Here is a 20294-nt window from a genome sequence, read left to right as displayed (position 1 = left end):
TAATGTCAAATTACAAAGTTGTTTACTCAGGATGCACCCTAAGTAAATGGAGAGGATGTTACTCAGTGTGTATCGTCTACGTAAAAGGAGAGGATAAAGTGAAGTTGCAAAGCCATCCACATTCCTGTTATTGCTGAAGCGTTTCCATTTGATTTCGTTCTAGGAAGTCATCGTAAACTGGCCTTATGTTCTCTGCCTCCAGACCCTATTCTCCTGTTCTCCTGCCTCATCCTCATTAACAGGCAAAAGTGATCTGACCAAGATGGTCTATTACCCTCAGCTTGACAAATTGTAGAGAGGTGTCTTTTTGCCTTTACAGCCCTTACAAAATCTAGATGACCTAACCAGAGAGATCTCTCACCTCATTTTTTTCAAAGCATTTAGTTTAGAAAACTTGTAATTGCAATTTTTTTCTTTTTGAAATATAAGGTTTTTTATTTTGTTTTTCAAAAAGCCTTTTGCCAGTTTACAACGCAGTACTTTCTTTCTCAAGGATCTCAAAGTCATCCCTTTGAAATGTAACCATAAAAAAGATCGTGTTCCTATGCTAGTCTTTGAAGGAAGGTAGGGGCCTAACTTCAGAGGGCCCCTTGTTCTAAGTTGTAAAACTACCTCCTGTCATGAAGATAAAAGAAAGTTTACTTTATCTTTGGGTAAGACCAATTACCAAATAGGAATGACTTATAATCCCCCCATAACAGCTTTTAAAAATTCTCCCATTATTTGTGTCAATTGACTTCAGTTCAGACTGCTTGTTTTTCTCTTTTATTGCAATAGCCTTACATAGTTTTCCTTAAATGTTTAACTTTGTCCAGTAACATTTTTACTTCCATAGGTCAAAGACTTGGAAGCAAAAATATTGTAAAATTTAGTAATAGAAAGTCTGAAAAATGAGGTCTGTGGAAGAGACTCTGTGAATGGCCACATATTTTCAGAATATTTTTGACTACGTGAATGCACACACACACACACACACATTCAGAAGATGCTTTTAATAACTAGTTGAAGAAGATTACATTATTTGAATGTCAGTCGGCTTTTTATTTCTACCTTAGTCAACTGGCTCATAAACAAAATGACCATGTTGATAGTGATGGATCTTATTCACAAGATTAACCACATGGATTATCTTTTACAAAAGCTTATCTAGTTATCACCAGTGACATTCCTAACTATCCAAATGCAAAGGCTAACGCTGACCCTCAGCATAACACCATCCTCAGAAAAACATTCTGTCATCTCTTGGCAAGTTGATGAATTTGGGGTCTTTCATAATGGAGGAGTGTGCGTTTTCTTTTTTTAAAAAGTATTATACTTTCCTCGTGGAAGACTTTTTCACTTAAAACCAATACTCATACGTCTTATTCTCAGTTATTTTGCTCTGCAGGAAAATGCTTCAAATCATTTTCAACAAAGGAAGTGAGGTAATGTACTGACACCGTTCATAAGTGATTGCAGAAAGACGTATAAAAGATGCAATTATGCCGTCAAGTGGTGGTTGGAGTGCTATAGTACAAGATAATACTCTTTGAATGACGGGATGGGTCTGAGAACAATGGGGCAGAAATACAGGCCATAGAACTCTAAAAGCATTATGATGCAAATACAAGGGTGTACACATGTGCATGAACTCGCAGACAAAAAATAGTTGGGAAATATATCAAGTTTTGTCTTCATGAGTGTGTGTGTGTCTAGAAAATATTTGGCCCTCTTATATAAAGTGTGTAATTATCCATTTTTATTGGAAATATATTTATTTTAAATTAGAACCTGCATGTGTTAAAACGAAGGTGGGTTTGGTAGCCATTAACATCAAATCCACTATGTGCCAAGTTTCTCTAGTTCTAGCATGTCACTTCATACACATTAGATGCTCATTCACTATTTCTGGAAATAAGATTAAAGGTGGCATATAAGAGAATAAATTATAGCAAATCAGTAGTTATGTTACAACACTTTGTTTATAAAGTATTTTATATTTTGTTTTGGTTAAAAAATCTATACTAATCATACTCAGCAGTGACTCAAAGGCAAGATAATCACATACAAAATTACTTACTGTGAACCATATGATTCTTTTACCCCCTGCATACATAATAGTTTTCCCCACTTTGCAAACCTAATCATTAATCAGCATGGATCTTTTCGAAATTACTTGTTTACACTAGTGGCTATTGAGCTACAGAGTGCACATTCTATTAAAGTGACCCAAAGCCCTCACAGCCAAAGAAGAAAAATCAGTGCAAAATTGCAGGAGAGGGTACTGATAAATGCCTGTGTAGACACCCTGGGAACATTGGCATCATGATGTTACTTATTAGCTAGACCCTATGACATCAATGATGACACTAATAATAGCTCTGGCCTATATAGAACTATGTCTTTTCAAAGGTGATATGAATACATCATACAAAGAATAATCAGCTTCATATTTAAGTACAGTGACAACTATATCTTGAAGAATTGATCTGTGAATTTCTCCTCTGTTTTCCTGTGGCTCTCTATTCTATCACTACAACACCTAGCCTTGTGTATTTTCTTCTCCTAACACACAATAAGATGCCAAATCTAAGATTCAAAGAAAAAACACGGAACTGAACTTTTGAGAGAGAAATATTTGCATAATTGCAATAAATACGTTTTTTCCTTGATACTAGATATGATTCTGCTTGGAGAAAGAAGAGGACTCATTTGAGGAATCAGGTACACTGAAGAGAAAAGATATGAGAGGGACACAGAACTGCAGGGAGCTGATACACAATGTGGCTGTTTTCCATCAATGAGCTCCATTTAGCCAGAGACAAGCCTTGCAACCACCAGATATCTGAAAGGTTTCCTGTGGACAGCCTCCTATATGATACTCATGCACACTGCAAGCAGCGTCCTCGTCCCACAGCAAATGGCAGTCTTGGGAAACATGAGTATGGTTGTTACTCTAGGAAGAATCAAGAGAATTGTTCCCTATGAGGTAAAAAAGAGAATACCTAAAGTAATAATGAATAAAATCATAAACAGATTATTTGAAACAGTTGGCAGGAGTGATGAACCTGGTTAATGCCATGAAAGACAAACAGAACCTAAATAGGCAAAATTTAAAAATCAAGGGTGAAAATAACTGTGGACAAAAAAGAAATTTTTAAAAATCCCTAATAACAGTTTTGCACAACTTAAAGCAATTAAAATGAAAGTGTGAATTTAAAAGATTGTTTTTCAGAAAAAATATATAATTCTTTTTTTTTTTTTTTGAGACAGAGTCTTGCTCTGACACCCAGGCTGGAGTGCAGCGGCACAGCCTCAGCTCACTGCAAGCTCCGCCTCCTGAGTTCACGCCATTCTCCAGCCTCAGCCTCCTGAGTAGCTGGGACTACTGGCGCCTGCCACCATGCCCAGCTAATTTTTTGTAATTTTAGTAGAGACGGGGCTTCACTGTGTTAGCCAGGATGGTCTCGATCTCCTGCCCTCGGGATCTGCCCACTTTGGCCTCCCAAAATGCTGGGATTACAGGCTTAAGCCACTGTGCCCGGCTGAAAAAATATATGATTCTAACCACTAAATTGAAAATAGATAACTTTGCACTCTATGAAAGTTAAAAATAAAAGAATAAGTATTTGTAGGCATTCAAATGAAAAGATAAAGAAAGCAAAGTTGATTGGTTAACTGAATATCATATTAGGTAGAATTAATGCCGAAACTCTTCCATGAGGTAAAGACTGAACTTTATTCTGCTAAATATTACAATTCACAATTAAAAAACATTAGACCGAACTATCCAAGTAAGGGAGGTGGCCACCCCTCATATTGTCTGATGCCCAATTTCCACCTCCAAAGAAAGAAGAGTAAAAACTAAAAGGCAGAAATGCAATCCAGATCAGACAGCCTGGTGCCACACCCTGAATCTGGTAGTTAAAGATGGACTCCGATCTAATTGGTTATTTGCATAAAAAAGGACTGTGAAGATCCCTGTCCTATGCTATTCCTTTCTAATTACCGGTGTATGCAATCCCCAGTCACGTACCCCCTGCTCGCTCAATCAATCACGACCCTCTCATGCGGACCCCCTTAGAGTTGTGAGCCCTTAAAAGGGACAGGAATTGCTCACTCGGGGAACTCGGCTCTTGAGACGGGAGTCTTGCTGATGCTTCTGGTCGAATAAACCCCTTCCTTCTTTAACTCGGTGTCTGAGGGGTTTTGTCTGCTACTCTCCCTGCTACACCACAAATATAAGGGCAACACTTAATGCTTTAATTAATGGATTAAATTAATCCATTCTAATAGGAATTAAGTGGTCAACAACAACAAAAACCTGAAAAGAAGAAAAACTGAAAATTTAAGACATATAGCCAATAAGGTAGATTGATGAGATGCTATGTATGCATATGTAATATGTGTATGTCCATATACATGCAATAATTATTACCAAAAAACAAAAATAAATGTTATGTAATAATTATAATACAGCAATATCTTCTTAACTATTATGATATAATTAGAAATCAATAATGAATCAGAAATCAAATACAAGCTTCTACCTGGAATTTAACACAAGTCTTTCTTTTTCAATAGCTGTTATGTCAAAGGAGGAATACTAACCTAGAAATAATGATAATTGAAATACTAGTTACAGGACACTTGGGTTGATTGCACAGTAGTACTCACAGAAAATTTTGTACCTTATATGGTTCTTTCAATAAAAATAAATTATGAAATCATACAGAAGAGGTGTGCAACTCAGATTATTGAAAAGAGAGCACACACTTATAGAAAGAAAAAAGAATGACGAAATGATAAATATAAATGCAGAAATTAAGAGTTACAAAGGAGAAAAAATACATAATTAGTTGAGAACCAAAAATCCAGATTATATAAAAAGTAAAATTAGATAAAGTCTAGCTAACCTAACCATGCAAAAGAGAAAATGCACTACTATACAAACGTAGAAGATATTCTGACTAAAAAAAGAGCCGAACTAATTTTAAAGACAACGTTCCAGTTGACGTAAGAATGAATCACATTCAGAATTTATCAAAATGAAGTAAAAACAAACATCCTACCAATTTGCATCACTAGGCATTGTCATCTTTGGCATTTATTTTGCCAGGGAACTCTAGCAGCACCCTTTCTTTCTTTCTCTTTCTTTCTTTCTTTTCTTTCTTTTCTTTCTTTCTTTTCTTTCCTTCCTTCCTTCCTTTCCTTCCTTTCCTTCTTTCCTTTCCTTCTTTCCTTTCCTTCCTTTCTTTCCTTCCTTCCCTTCCTTCCTTCCTGCCTTCCTTCCTTCTTTCCCTTTCTTTCTCTTTCTTTCTTTCTTTCTCTTTCTTTCTTTCTTTCTTTCTTTCTTTCTTTCTTTCTTTCTTTCTTTCTTTCTTTCTTTCCATTCTCTCTCTCTCTTTCTTCCTTCCTGCCTTCCTCTCTTCTTTCTCTCTTTCTTTTTTCTTTCTTTTTTTTTTTAAACGGAGTTTCGCTCTTGTTGCCAGTCTGGAGGGCAGTGGCGCGATCTGGGCTCACCGCAACCTACGCCTCCCGGGTTCAAGCGATTCTCCTGCCTCAGCAGCCTGAGTAGCTGGGATTACAGGAATGCGCCATCACACCCGGCTAATTTTGTAGTTTTAGTAGAGAGGGGGTTTCTCCATGTTGGTCAGGCTGGTCTAGATTCCCCGACCTCAGGTAATTAGCCCGCTTCGACCTCCCAAAGTGTTAGGATTACAGGAGTGGAGCCACTGTGCCTGGCCAGCACTGTTAGTTTCATAGTGTTATATGAAATATGCTTCCCAATGACAAAGTGCTTATAAAAATTTCCATGCATAATTGTTCACGAGAGCAAATTGGAAGTCACCTCTGCTTGTGATACACCAATTACTGATGGTCTAAGAAATGTGCTGAGCCACATGATGGCCGGTTGCAATGCAACACTGGAAATTACCTCTTGTGAATAATGACTATGTTCAAAATGGAACTGTTTACAATTGGCAAAGGAGTAATTTCTATCACTATCGTGGCAAAATAGTAAATAACTATATCCACAGTTAGATTTTCTCAATGTTCAATAATCATTTGTCTCCTTAGGGGCTCTTTTAAAACATATGCCCTTAATCATGTCATTCAAAATATGGAATGGAGCCTTTTAAAAAGTTGTTTTTTAGAAAGTAATATAGTGTTAAAACATTTAAAACGTTCAAAATAAAACAATATAAAATACTATAAACTGAAAACCGTCTTATATACATTTCTATCTATCCTATATCTACGTCCTTGACCCTGGAGGAAAAAAAAAATAAGTCTCAGAAATTTTCTTCCAATATTTCTTTATGCAAATAAAACATTTTTTTATTTCCTCCCCTCTTTGTAGTGTATAATATATGCTGTTCTCTACCATCTATATGCCTTTTATCAATGTATCTTGATAATTTCTATACAACTTATCTTCATTTTCGGGCGTGTAGCTATTAAGTATTCTTTTTTCTGTTTGTTTGTTTTTGTTTTTTTGAGATGGAGTCTTGCTCTGTTGCCCAGGCTGGAGTGTAGTGGAACAATCTTGGTTCACTGCAACCTCAGCCTCCCGGGTTCCAGTGATTTTCCTGCATCAGCCTCCTGAGTAGCTGAGATTACAGGCACCTGCCACCACACCCAGCTAATTTTTGTGTTTTTAGTAGAGATAACATTTCACCAATGTTGGCCAGGCTGGTCTCTAACTCCTGGCCTCAAGTGATCCACCTGTCTTGGTCTTCCAAAGTGCGGGATTACTTGAATATTCTAATTCTAATAAGTGGTTATAGCATAGTATATTTTAAAATACCCTTAAAGAGAAGCACTTTAATTTTTTCCATTTTATTTTATTACTTCAAAGAATATAGCAGTAAATCATGATGTACAAATATAACTTTGTGTGTATACGGATCTAATCATAGAATAATTTTTAGAGGAAAAAGTACAGAATCAAAAGGAACATTTAATTTTAATTATAAAAGAAGTTGCCAAATTCACCTCATTGAGAGTTGTATCATTTTCCATCCTCAAAAGCCATGTTTGAGAGTGCCTGTTTCTCCACAACTTAATGAATAGAATGTGCTTCAACCTGTCAACTTTTGGATACCTGCCAATCAGATGGATGAGAAATAATTACTCTTTGTAGCTTTAATTTTTGTATATTTTATTATAAGTGAGGTTGAGAATTTTTCATGTTTTCCTATGATGCATATATTTTAATAATTGTCAGTTTATTCCTCTCATATACATTTTATTAACGAGCTGTTTGTTGTGTTGTTATTAATGTCTAAGAGTCATTTATATTACAAAAATCAATCCTTTGTGGCATGGGTTTCAATTTTTATTTTTTAGTTTGCCACTTATTGTTCGTGATTTCATTTCTTTTTTTTTTTTAAAGTGTAACTTTAATTTGTCAAATATATCAATATTTTGTTCTTCCTGTTTTATTTTTATTTTTACTTTTTTTGAGACAGAGTCTCTCACTGTGTCACCCAGGCTGGAGTGCAGTGGTGCCATCTTGGCTCACTGCAACCTCCGCCTCCTGGGTTCAAGTGATTCTCTTGCCTCAGACTCCTGAGTAGCTGGAATTACAGGCATGTGCCACCACACACGGCTGATTTTGTATTTTTAGTAGCGATGGGGTTTCACCATGTTGGCCAGGCTGGTCTCAAACTCCTGACCTCAGGTGTCTGCCCAGCTCTGACTCCCAACGTGCTGGGACTACAGGTGTGAGGCACTGTGCCTGGCCATTGTTCCTGTTTTTACCAGTAATTAGAAATACTTGCTCAACTTTAAATTAATGTAAAAATTCACAGTTTTCAGAAATTTTTATTTTGTTTTTTCTTTGTTTTCCCGTAACCTTTGATTTAAATGTTCATCTGTATTGCCATTGATTTGAGATTCTAACTTCCTTATATATAATATTGCCATAAGTACTTGAGTCTGTTTTTGGAATTTATATTCTGTTCCAATATTCTGTTTGTCCATGTATTTGATAGAACCATACAATATAAATTAGGCAAAGACAGCCTTTCCTCTTGCTTTACTCTTTCAGAGAGTTTTAAAAAATATGTTTTTGGTTGTTTTCTTATAAAGTTAGAAACTGTATATTTTTAGAAAAAAATAATAAATGTATTGAACTGTATTTGAATATAATAATTAATAAATAGATAAATGGCATGTTTGTCATGTATATCCTTTCTATTGGAAATTATGGGCAATTTTCCATTTGTTCAAATGTAATTTTTGTTATTCATAAGTGTTATAAAGTTGATTTTTGTTTATATCTAGAACTTTTTTATTACATTTATTTCTAGATCTCTTGATTTTTATTATGATTAGACAAATGATACTTTCCTCCATTACATTTTCAAATTTTTTTATAGGAGGGTTAATGATGTATGTACAATAATTTTATATACCACTAACTGAATGTGTTTATTTATAATAACATTTTTAATTAATTTTTGGACAAAAATAATATTTTTAATTTGAGTACTCATAAATGTTTATATTCGTTGATATTAAAACATTTGTACCTATTTCTACATATCACATTCTTTCATTAGCTTAAAGTCTATAGTCCATCACATAAAATGTTATTTGTTCCTAATGTTAGTGGAACTGCTACTAATAAATAATGTGTATTTACTAATTATGATGCTGGCTTAAGAACTATGTAGATATACAGAAATAGGCACACCACACATCTTTACAATTATATATGTGAAAAATGTATGTATGTGTTTGTATGTGTTGTGCAGGTTAACATATACACATTTATACGAAGTGTAATGAATGAATTAATTAATTTTAACTTTTAAGTTCAGGGGTACATATGCAGGTTTGTTATACAGGTAAACTCATGAGAATTTGTTGTACAGATTATTTCATCACCCAGGTATTAGGCCTAGTACCCATTAGTTATTTTTCGTGATCCTCTTCTTCCTCCTAACCTCCACCCTCCAATAGGCCTCAACGTGTGTTGTTCCCTTCTTTGTGTTCATGTGTTCTCATCACTTAGCTGCTCCCACTTATAAGTACAAATATGTAGTATTTGCTTTTCTGCTTCTGTGTTAATTTGCTGAGGATAATGGCCCACAGCTCCATCCATGTTCCTGCAAAGACATGATCTAGTTCTTTTTTATGGTTGCACAGTATTCTATGTTATATATGTACCACATTTCCTTTATCCAGTCTATTATTGATTGGCATTTAGTTTGATTCCATGTCTTTGCTATTGTGAATACTGCTGCAATGGCCATATGCGTGTAAGTGTAATTTATTTCGTGTGTGTGTGTATATATATATATTTATATGTACAGACACACATATACACATGTATATATACACAAGCACATACATACATGATACAAGGAAATATTTACTGATACTAGTCTATTTAAGGCCTTTATGTTTTAATTAAGAATTGTTCTGTTTTGCCCAGTGATTGCAAAAAACGTTTTCAATCTTTAGATCCACTAGTATTATAAATTGTGTTTACATATCTCTAATATTTAACGATTCTTAAAATACACAGTATCCGTGTAATTTTATGTTACTTACACATATATTTATATATGTATTTACATATGTATTTATAGCTGATACTGGTACTGATTCGTGGTCTCTATCTCTCTGACAACCTTTGTCAGGTTTTGGCATGATAGTAAGGCCTCTAAGTTTTCCTTGAAGCCCTCATTCTCTTAATTCCTTTGAGCAATACACTAGTCTCTTCATCACTCCTTCATCTTGGGCCTACTAATCATTTTATTTTTTTTCCTGTGGTATTGAGTGCTCTAATATAACTATGCTTTTTAAATAGACTTAAAAAATAAATGTTTAACTAGTCGAGACACTATTAGAGTTTTCAAAACATTTGTTGTAACTCTGTAACATAATTATCAGTTCTGTCTAGTTCTGTTTTAAAATGTGGAATTTAAAACTTTAAACTAAGGCAAATGATTCTGTTGACAGCTATTTTTTAAAACGTTATACACACTTTTCAAATGCTTAAGGTACACAGGAAAAAAGCTTGTAGCTTCCATGAGTAATCAAGAGTGCAGAAAACATATTTTCTTGTCTTCCAAGAAGTCTTTCCAAGACTTCTTCCTGTTTTAAGATACAAAGAAAATTCCTAATTCTAGAATTCCAGTAAATCTATCTCAGGGCTTTCATTTTAAATACTGGTTGGTTAAGTTTGGTATAAAGTGATACTCATAATATTTGCTTCCCCATGGTATTTGAAAGTAAATATGATTGCCTACTTTTGTTTATCTGTTTTAATATTACATTATGTAAAACATGTACACACCTACAAAATTATAGAGAATTGTTTGGAAGGAAGGCAACTGGACATGATCAGAGCAATGCCATTTTATTTCTGTTTGCCATTTTACAACTGCATCACCTCAGAATGTACTTGATGCTGCAGACGAAAATTGCTGACACTTATAAAAAAGACTTTATGCTGAGAACTGAATTTTTCTAAACCTCGGATTCAAGGAATTTTTTCTAGAAGCCAATGAACTGTTATGATAACACTTTACCACCAATCAAAATAGTAGATTTTGAATGAGCTATTGAGTACTGACTTCTTACTTCCTTTAAAAGTCTGACACAAAAATAGCTAGTCAGGACACAATTTCAGATGCCTCTGGAATCTGTTTCTCAGTTGCCATTCTAAGACCAACAATAAACCCCTTTATTTGGATTTCAGTCTCTGTCACTCTTTGGTTCAGAATAGTGTAACGTGGAACCTTTTACAGACTCCACAATAATCATTAATCATGGCCAATCATCAGTATCTTTGCTCACATTGTTTCATTATTTTATGTTAAAGTAAATCCTAGATCTATGTTTAAAACTACGAATAATGCAATAATTATCTCTAAATTTAAGGACTATTAAAAAATAACCAGAATACCATCATCACCCCTAAAATATTTAGTAGTAATAAATTTATATTTCTTAAAAATTTCAAGTAATTAGTGTTCAACATTCAATTGCATGACTGCCATTAGTATATTAAATATAGTTCATTTATCTTTCCAAAACTCGATTCTTACAATCATTCCATAGAAGAATATAAAAATATTGCTCATTCGTCCTATGGCTGCAAAACATATTGTTGTGTATAGGTTTGTTCAACCAACTCCCTTTGAGATAAACATTTAAGTTGGTTCCATCCTTTTCTGTGTAAAAGAGTCCTGTAATGAAGAGATTTGTGCATTTGCCTTTCTATATATTTAGATTTTGTATTTAGATAATCCCTTGAGGTGAGATTGTTACAACAAATGGTAAAGGATATGTAAGATTGGTAAATGTTACCACATTCCCTTCACTAGATACTTCTAATATTTCAAAAAAGAGCTATTTTCTGACAACCTCATCAGTAGAAGATGAGGTCAAACTTTTGTCTCTTTGCCAATCCAGTATGTAAAAATTGGTATCACAATATTTTTTAATATTTACTTTTCTTACTATAGAATGTGGAACATCTTTAGATTTCGGTGAAGAACGACTCACGTCACATTTCTTTTTCTGTGAATTGTCTCCTTTCTCTCCGTTCCTTTCCCTTCCCTTCCCTTCCCTTCCCTTCTTTCTTTCTTGCTTGCTTGCTTGCTTTCTCCTTCCTTCCTTGCTTTCTCCTTCCTTCCTTCCTTCCTTTCTTCCTCTTTCTCTCTCGCTCTCTTTCTTTCCTTTCTTTTTTTTTTTTTTAAGTCTTGCTCTGTCTCCCAAGCTGGAGTGCAGTGGCAGGATCTCGGTTCCCTTCTACCTCTGCCTCACGGGTTCAAACAATTATGCTGCCTCAGCCTCCTCAGTAGCTGGGTCACACGCCACCACGCTTGGCTAATTTTTGTGTTTTTACTAGAAACACAGTTTCACCATATTAGCTAGGCTGGTCTCAAACTCCTGACTTGAGGTGATCCACCTGCCTTGGCCTCCCAAAGTGCTGGGATTACAGGCGTGAACCACCACGCCCAGCTGTCTCTTTATTTATTTATTTATTTATTTATTTATTTATTTATTTTTTTGAGACGGAGTCTCGCTCTGTCGCCCAGGCTGGAGTGCAGTGGCCGGATCTCAGCTCACTGCAAGCTCCGCCTCCCGGGTTCCCGCCATTCTCCTGCCTCAGCCTCCCGAGTAGCTGGGACCACAGGCGCCGCCACCTCGCTTGGCTAATTTTTTTGTGTGTTTTTAGTAGAGACAGGGTTTCGCCGTGTTAGCCAGGATGGTCTCGATCTCCTGACCTTGTGATCCGCCCGTCTCGGCCTCCCAAAGTGCTGGGATTACAGGCTTGAGCCACCGCGCCCGGCCTGTCTCTTTATTTCTATAGCCCTTGTTCCCCCTCAACTCTCCACTGGGTTGATGATCTCCTGTGTTTATTTTTAGAAGCATTTCTAGGTAGGACTATAACTGTCTGTGCTATATTTTATTTATTTTACAATTGTATCTTTCCCCAGTTTGTTTTCTCTTTACTCTGCATGTTAATTCTTTTTTTCATAATTTAAAAACTTTAATTTATCAAATTTATTTATCATTACCCTTAGTACTCCAGAGTTTTAATATGTAGTTATGAAGGATTATACTTCATTTTCAGGTTTGGTAGATTATAAAAATGATCAGGAATTTTCACTCCTTTCATACAAAGATGAATCTGTTTCTCACTCCTTCAATCTGAACCAACAAAGTAACTTGCAATAATTGTCACTGAGGCACTAGCGAAGGTGAGTGACAGAAGCAAGAGCAAAACAATCCTCGTACCCTGGAGGTTACAATCATCTTCTTGCTCTAGGAACACAAACAAATCTGGGTTAGCTGGCTTTTTGGTGAGAGACTATTACCCTTGCTGACACTGAGTCAACCTCCAGATAAAGGGGTGAGTCCATCTGGAACCAGCCAGTCCCTAACAGACCCACAAACTGTCTGGACATACTTGATCAAGCCACATTGAGAGCTGCTAAGCCCAGCCTAGATCAGAAAAACTGTCCAGTCAAAGCAAGAGCAAAGCACGATTGTTATTTTATTATTAAAATTTTAGGTTCTTTAATAATCAGCGATATAAAATTTCTACTTACTGAACATTATAGAGGAAATAAATTTGCAATTTATCCCAGGTATTTTATGGTTGCCTCTTTTTTTTTTTTACATTTAATTCTGATCCATCTGAAATTTGGCGCCCCCATAGAAATGGGTTAAATTTGTAACATTTTGTCTGTATGTGTACATCAATACCTCACTGATTTGAAGTGTACTTTGTGGTGGTGGGATACACAAAATTGGGAAATTTTCTGAATTTTGTATTCTGTTTCACTGATTATCTCTCTTAATTGACAATGTCAAACCTCTGTAATTATATAGGTTTTAAAATATGTTTTAATATCTGACAGCACTTACTCGGCTTCTCACTCTGCTTTTGCAATATGTTTCTGTTCATGCTTTTGTGTTTGTTCTTCCAAATAAATTTTATAACAAAGTTATTTAGATCCAGAAAAAAACAACTCTTAGCATTTTAAACAGGTAACACTCAATTACAGATTACTTAAGGGAGAGCTGCTATTTCTTGAGACTTTATATTCAAGAAAATAAGCTGTTTTTTGTATTTGTTTATGTCTCCTTTGTGTCAAATAGTTGTCTGGATAAGACAATTTTATGATTTGCCTTGTTAAAATTTTGAATGTTGTATTAGTCTTTTCTCAAGCTGTTTAATAAAGACATATGTGAGATTGAATAATTTATAAAGGAAAGAGGTTTAATCCACTCACAGTTCCACATGGCTGGGGAGACTTCACAATCATGGCTGAAGGAGAATGAGGAGCAAGGTCATGTCTTACATGGCAGTAGGCAACAGAGCTTGTGTAGAGGAATTCCCCTTTATAAAACTATCAGATCATGAGACTTATTTACTATCACAAGAGCAGCATGGGAAAGATATGGCCCCATGATTTAGTTACCTCCCACTGAGTCCCTCCCATGACACTTGGGAATTATGGGAGCTACAGTTCCAGATGAGATTTGAGTGGGAACACAGTCAAACCATGTAAGATGCCCCATTCTATTCTGCTTTCTTTTTAAAATATGACTCCTTCTTAACCCTAATGTAAAGTTCTGCAGGATGTAGGATTTTGAAAATTTTTTATGAAGATGAGGGGATAATATAATTATTGAAACTAACAAACATGAACAAAAAGCAACAGTTGGGTTAATAAATATTATCTAAATCAACTCTTATTTAACTTTAGGGCATTCTAATATTCACAATGGTGTAAATATATTCTGGACATTCAGTACAGTCAATAAATATTTTGAAGATAACATATAGATACATAAATATGTTTACTATTTTCTGGGTGAGACAGTGAACACTATTTTACCGAATGTAATATTTTCTGGAATTGTTCTAGCCTCAACTGTGTTTATGCTCATTAGTCTGTGCTCATATAGAGAAGAAGTTATTAGATAAAATGAATGTCTTTACAATAAAGGTTCAGAATATATATTCTGCTCTAGTAAGCTTGGATACAAACATTTTTATTCCACACCAGATGGCATAGGCTCAGCCCCATGACAGTAATTATAGATGCATTTTTGCACCATTATGGGTAAGCAAACAAGTATTAAACAGCTTCAACAATACATTTGTGACAAAAAAGAAGCATTTCTGTGCTAATGTGTCAGCTATTACACACAGAGCTCATTGCCATTAACAATACAATTTTGGATTGATAGGCCTCGGTAATGTGACAATGCAGTAGGAATTACACTACTCATTCATCATGTGTAATGCTAGAATACAGCAATTCCATGCTAAGAGTTAGTTCTGGATAACATGTTTCCAAGTGCCTAACAGAGAAGACAGCTCTATTTTCCATCATTTCCATTAACCACATGTTTGATCTGAAAACCAACAGTAAACTATCTACAAGGATATGCTGATGAAAAACAATAGTATTATCACAAAAATCTCACGGTATCAAGAATATATGAGACATCATATGAAAATAATTTACAGTTGATTTTAAATTTTAAATAAACAATGGCTGCATTTGCTTTCTTTCATGACAAATACATTGAAAAAGCCATTAATTGAATAGCAATGCATCCATATATTTTGATAGGTTTGTTGAAGTTTAGAAAGATAAATATATGATTTCTCTCTTACAGAATTTTTGGTCTAGTAAGGTATATTTTTAAATCTTTATATATTATGTGTTAACGTAATATTTATAAAAGAATATTTTGTTTCATAATAAAATATATTTGCTTCTATTTTTATCTATTGGTTATCTACTATGTAATAATTTAAATTGTAGTTCTTACTAAACTAGAAAGCATTCTGAATGAGTGAACTGAAATTTATGAACATTAGTAAGCAAACACAAGCATGCAGAAAGAAGAGAGAATTGAATGAAACAAAATATTTTTAGTTATACATTCTGTTACAAATTTCAAATATTGAAGCTTTCACAGCCAAAAAACCTTTGATTAATTTTCTTTGAATAGTGTAGTTTTTATACAATAAAACATACAAACAATTCTATTACCTCCTATGACATCTTTGCAGGTTAAATATTTCAACTTGCTAGAACCTAGAACACCCCCTCAGAGAAATCACACACACACATACACACACACATACACACACAAGGTTTGTCAGTCTTGTCTCAAAATTATTTTAGTTCTAAAGCCAGACAAAATGTGAGATAGAACTTGCCAATCTAGAACAAATATACAATCAAATCTGAAAATACTACAAACATATGTTTTCTTATTTTGATAAGAACCCATGTTATATATTTGTGCATGCAAGTGCTTGGACAAATGGGATAGTGAGATTTTGACCAAGTCATCTTCTGAGTGCTACGATTTTCCTAGTGAAATAGGAGGCTACATCAGTTAAATAAGATGGAGTAGCGGGTAAAGTTAGAGGTTGAGAAGAATGTAGAAGGTATGAACTAAGTACCCAGGAGAGATGTGGAGTGAATGATGACGAAACAAAGTAAGATTTTTGGGCAGCTGAAAGGAAGATGCCAGATTGCATTAAGGATAAACTTTTACTTTTACAGTTATAAATTATAGTGAACAATGAGCATAGCTATGAATTACTTTTCAGCCAGGTTCTGCTGCAGAGTTTTGGATGTTTATTACGGATAAATTTGTATGTAATCAAAATTTTATGTATAATAAAATTAAACAGAGAAATGGAGTTGAGGGTACATGAAAGCAATTGATAAAAATGTCTGACTATGGAATTTCACCTTTAAAAACAAAATGTTAAAACAAAGTGTTTGTTTTTTTTTAAAAGGTGAAACAAAGTACATGAGGCTAGAGATAGGAATAGGGCAAAGACAATATAATCAATGAAGCTTAAATATTCATTAGTCAAAAGATTTTGGTGTGAGGAAGCTGGAGAGAATACACTCAAAGCGCAGATCCCAATGGACAGCAAGCAGAATGTATGCTTTTGTAATTACAGACAATGTGCTGCCATGGATAAAGACAGTTTGGTTATGACCAAGGGAATAACTGGTCACAATAAGATGAAGAAGAAACTTATAGGGGAAGACAAATTCCAAGAGCTGAGAGTCAGACTATTGGAAGGACCTCCTACATCTGCATAAAATTGACCAAGATTCAAGATCAAGTTAGATTTGGAGATATTGGAGTTAGTTAAAAAATTCGTTTTAAAAATGAGAAGCTATTGGCTGCCATAATGAGAGCATATAAGATTCAAGGCCTGATGGTTTTAGGCTAGTTGGAGGCAAAATGTTCTGGAGGTAGCTCTCAAAAAGAGAGCATTTTTCCATCCAGTGTTACCAGAGCTATGGTGGAAAACTCACATATTGTCCTACATGAGTCTTCATTGAATTAAACTTATAAAAACAGTCAGTGCCAGTTGTGGGTTGAGTTGTGTCCCTCTAAATCATATGTGAAACCGACCCCAAGTAGCTGTGAAGGCGAACTTATTTGGAAATAGGGTCTTTGGAGATGTAATCATATTAAGACAAGGTCATTAGGATGGGCCCTGATCAAAATAATCAAAAACACTTTATAATAAAAGAGACGCAGACATATAGACACCCAGAGAGAAGGCCATGAGATGACATGGGCAGAGAGTGGTGTGATGGAGAGAATCCAAGGAATGACACAATTACTGCGAACTACCGCAAGCTGGAAGAGACAAGGAAGAATTCTTCCCTAGAGCTTTCAGAGAGAAGCACTTGCTGACACCTTGATTGCGGGCTTCTCATCGCCAGTCTTTGAGAATAAATTCCTGTTGTTTTACTCCACTTGGTTTATGGCAATGGATTACCAAAGCCTTAGAAAACAATGCCTAAGACATTTGCAGGAAAATTGATGTTCTCAGGGAAAAATCATGTTTTCTGTCAGAGTAAGAAGGGAAATCTAAGGGACAGAGTTGTGATTTTGGTGATTATTGGACTAAATTCTAAAGGGCAGAGTGAAAGTGTGTTAGCAATATTTTCTCACAGTACAGATACTGACTTAATGCTTAAAAATAGATTCTCAGGTTATAAATATACATATTGTCTTATCTAAAAATACAAAAAATAAAGTTTATAAATTAAATTTAATTATTGTTTATCTTAGTATTGTGAATAGAATCAGTCTATTATTTCTAATACAATTAAAAACTGGAACTATATAATGATTTTTCTTTCAATTTTTCTTTCAAGGTTATTATAAACCTCAATATATTGATTTCTTTGTTAATAATTAACCAATTTCAAAGAAATATTCTTCATATGTAAAACAAATATAAACATTAGAGTAAAAATGAAAAGGAAATACGTATGTCCTATTAAACATATATAATAGAAATGAAGGACTAATACCCTCATTTCTTTGTCATGGATAATTTTTCACTTTTTAAAGTAAATTTGTTGATGAAAATAGACATCACTTAATTTCATCATAAATTCCAAAGAGGAATGGTAATAAAAACATGCCTATCTTCCTCTGTTCATTATAAGCTAAATTTATCTATGGGAGATAAGGCTGTTGTTTCAATTCAATTAAACTTGGAGATAAACTATTTCTTTTCCAGAAAATATGAAATAATCAAAGCGAGTTTTAAAATGGTGAGATTCATGTCTCTATGTTTTAAATACATCTGTGGCATATGCTGAAAAAATTTTTGCTGCTATAATGAAGCAAATGTTCTGGTTACTGTATTTCTAAAATATGTCACGCAGTAGTCCTTTCACTATGTATACTGTTTGTTATGCTTTTGAGCAATCTTAGTAAATGCCATCATTGACATTTAATTAAAAGGTGGTAGGATACTAGCACTGTAAAAAAAAAAAATCCTCTAGGCTTCAAGTGTATTAATTTATCTAATTTATCTTTTTTACTCAATTTAAACTACAGATAGATAGGTATAGTTATATAGAGAGAGACATAGATACATAGATATTCAAGAGAAGGATGTGAAAGCTATTAAATCAGTGATACAAATAAAATCTACTGATCTTCGAGCACTTGACCCTCTCTCTCTCCCTTTCTTTATCAGTTCCTGTTCGTACCTTGTCCATAACCCAATGATACTCAGTTTTGCTCCTACACACTAAAGAGTTTCTACTTCCAGAACCTGTGATTCCCCATTATGTCTTCATCTGCAGGGATCAGTTCAGCCTAAGTAGGCAGGTCAGAAGTGCTGCATAGGTAATGATCCCAGTATTGCCCTCACTCAATGTTAGAAAGGAATTGGCGAGTAAATTACTGCAACTCTTGTTCTTTGAGAGATAAAACTTTGAGTGTATTTCATGTGGTCTTTCAGAGGTCTCAGTATTACTAAACACCAATTCCCCACAGTGGTCATCAGTTATTGGCTTCCCTTCTTCCTTTCCTGTCATTCCCTCATCCTTTTATCATTCAAATAAACTATTAATATTTGAATTCATTCTTGTTATAAGACCTATTTCTGGGGGCTCCCAAACTTTGACATTTAGCAAAGAACATCAACGCAGATACTCTCATCTTTTTGATCACTATCAATCCCTACTAGCCACTTCCACTATATTACTTTCACCTTAAAAAAATAATAGTAATAATCCTGACCTGAGTTTACTCTTCAGCTTATGCCCAATTGCTTCATTCCCCTTTGCAGCAAAACTCCTTGGACCTATTGCTTAAATGTAGCTGTAATTGACAGAACACACTCTTATTTTTTGCTTGTATTTGTCAGAATAATGACCACTGAAAGACATTAACTACTTATCCCTGGGACCTGTGAATATTACCTCGTAAAGAAAAAAGATGTGTTTACATCAGTGATCTTGTCATAGAACGATCACTATTAATTACTGAAGTAGGTCCTCAATTCAATCACAAATGTCATTATAGGAGAGAGGCAGAGGGAGATTTGACACATACAAAAGAGAAAATACGATGTGAGACTGAAGGGGAGATTGGAGTGATGTGAACACAAGCAAAGAAAACCTGGCAGGAGCTGGAGGAAGCAAGGAAAGCTTCTCCGCAGAGCCTCTGGAGGGATCATGTCCCAGAAAAAGTGGGTTGAACGTCCTATCTCCACTATTGTGAAAGAATAAATTTCTGTTGTTTTATATCTCCAAGTTTGTGATAATTTGTTCAGGCAGCTGCTGGAAACTAGCACAATGCCTATCTCAAAATTTGCTCCTCAATAACTTTGCTGATATTTCATCTATTAATGTTGACTATTCCACATTTCACAGCTCCTGATACTCATCTATTTCTTGTCTAGAATCTTTCCTTTTATAATCTCATCAAATTTTATCTTTAAAAATTATATTTTTGCCAATAATTTTCATTTTTTTCTAGATTGCTGCTTTCAGTTGCAAATTCATCTAACCAATTGACATATAGGCCTAATAGAGATATATCAATGTCAAATCAAACTCCTGGTCTTTCTTCCTTGAAACTATTCCCCATGCCCCACCCCATCCTCCTTTACTCAAAGTGTCCCCCCTTGTACTTATTTAAATATAATAACTTGGGGTCATATTGTTTTTTTCTTTCTTTCTTTCTTTCTTTCTTTCTTTCTTTCTTTCTTTCTTTCTTTCTTTCTTTCTTTCTTTCTTTCTTTCTCTTTCTTTCTTTCTCTTTCTTTCTCTCTCTCTTTCTTTCTCTCTCTCTCTTTCTTTCTCTCTTCCTTTCTTTCTTCTTTCTCTTTTATTTTTTCCAAACATGATCAATACCTCAGCAAATCTGCTTGGCAGCACCGTGGAAATACACCTAAACTGTAACCACTGATCATCACTCTGATTATCTTGGTTCAAGCCAATAGCAATGCTTCTCCAGATTATTACACT

Source organism: Macaca mulatta, chromosome 17 (genome assembly GCF_049350105.2).
Source record: "Macaca mulatta isolate MMU2019108-1 chromosome 17, T2T-MMU8v2.0, whole genome shotgun sequence".
In the NCBI taxonomy this organism is placed as follows: Eukaryota; Metazoa; Chordata; class Mammalia; order Primates; family Cercopithecidae; genus Macaca; species Macaca mulatta.
This window is presented reverse-complemented; position numbering follows the sequence as displayed.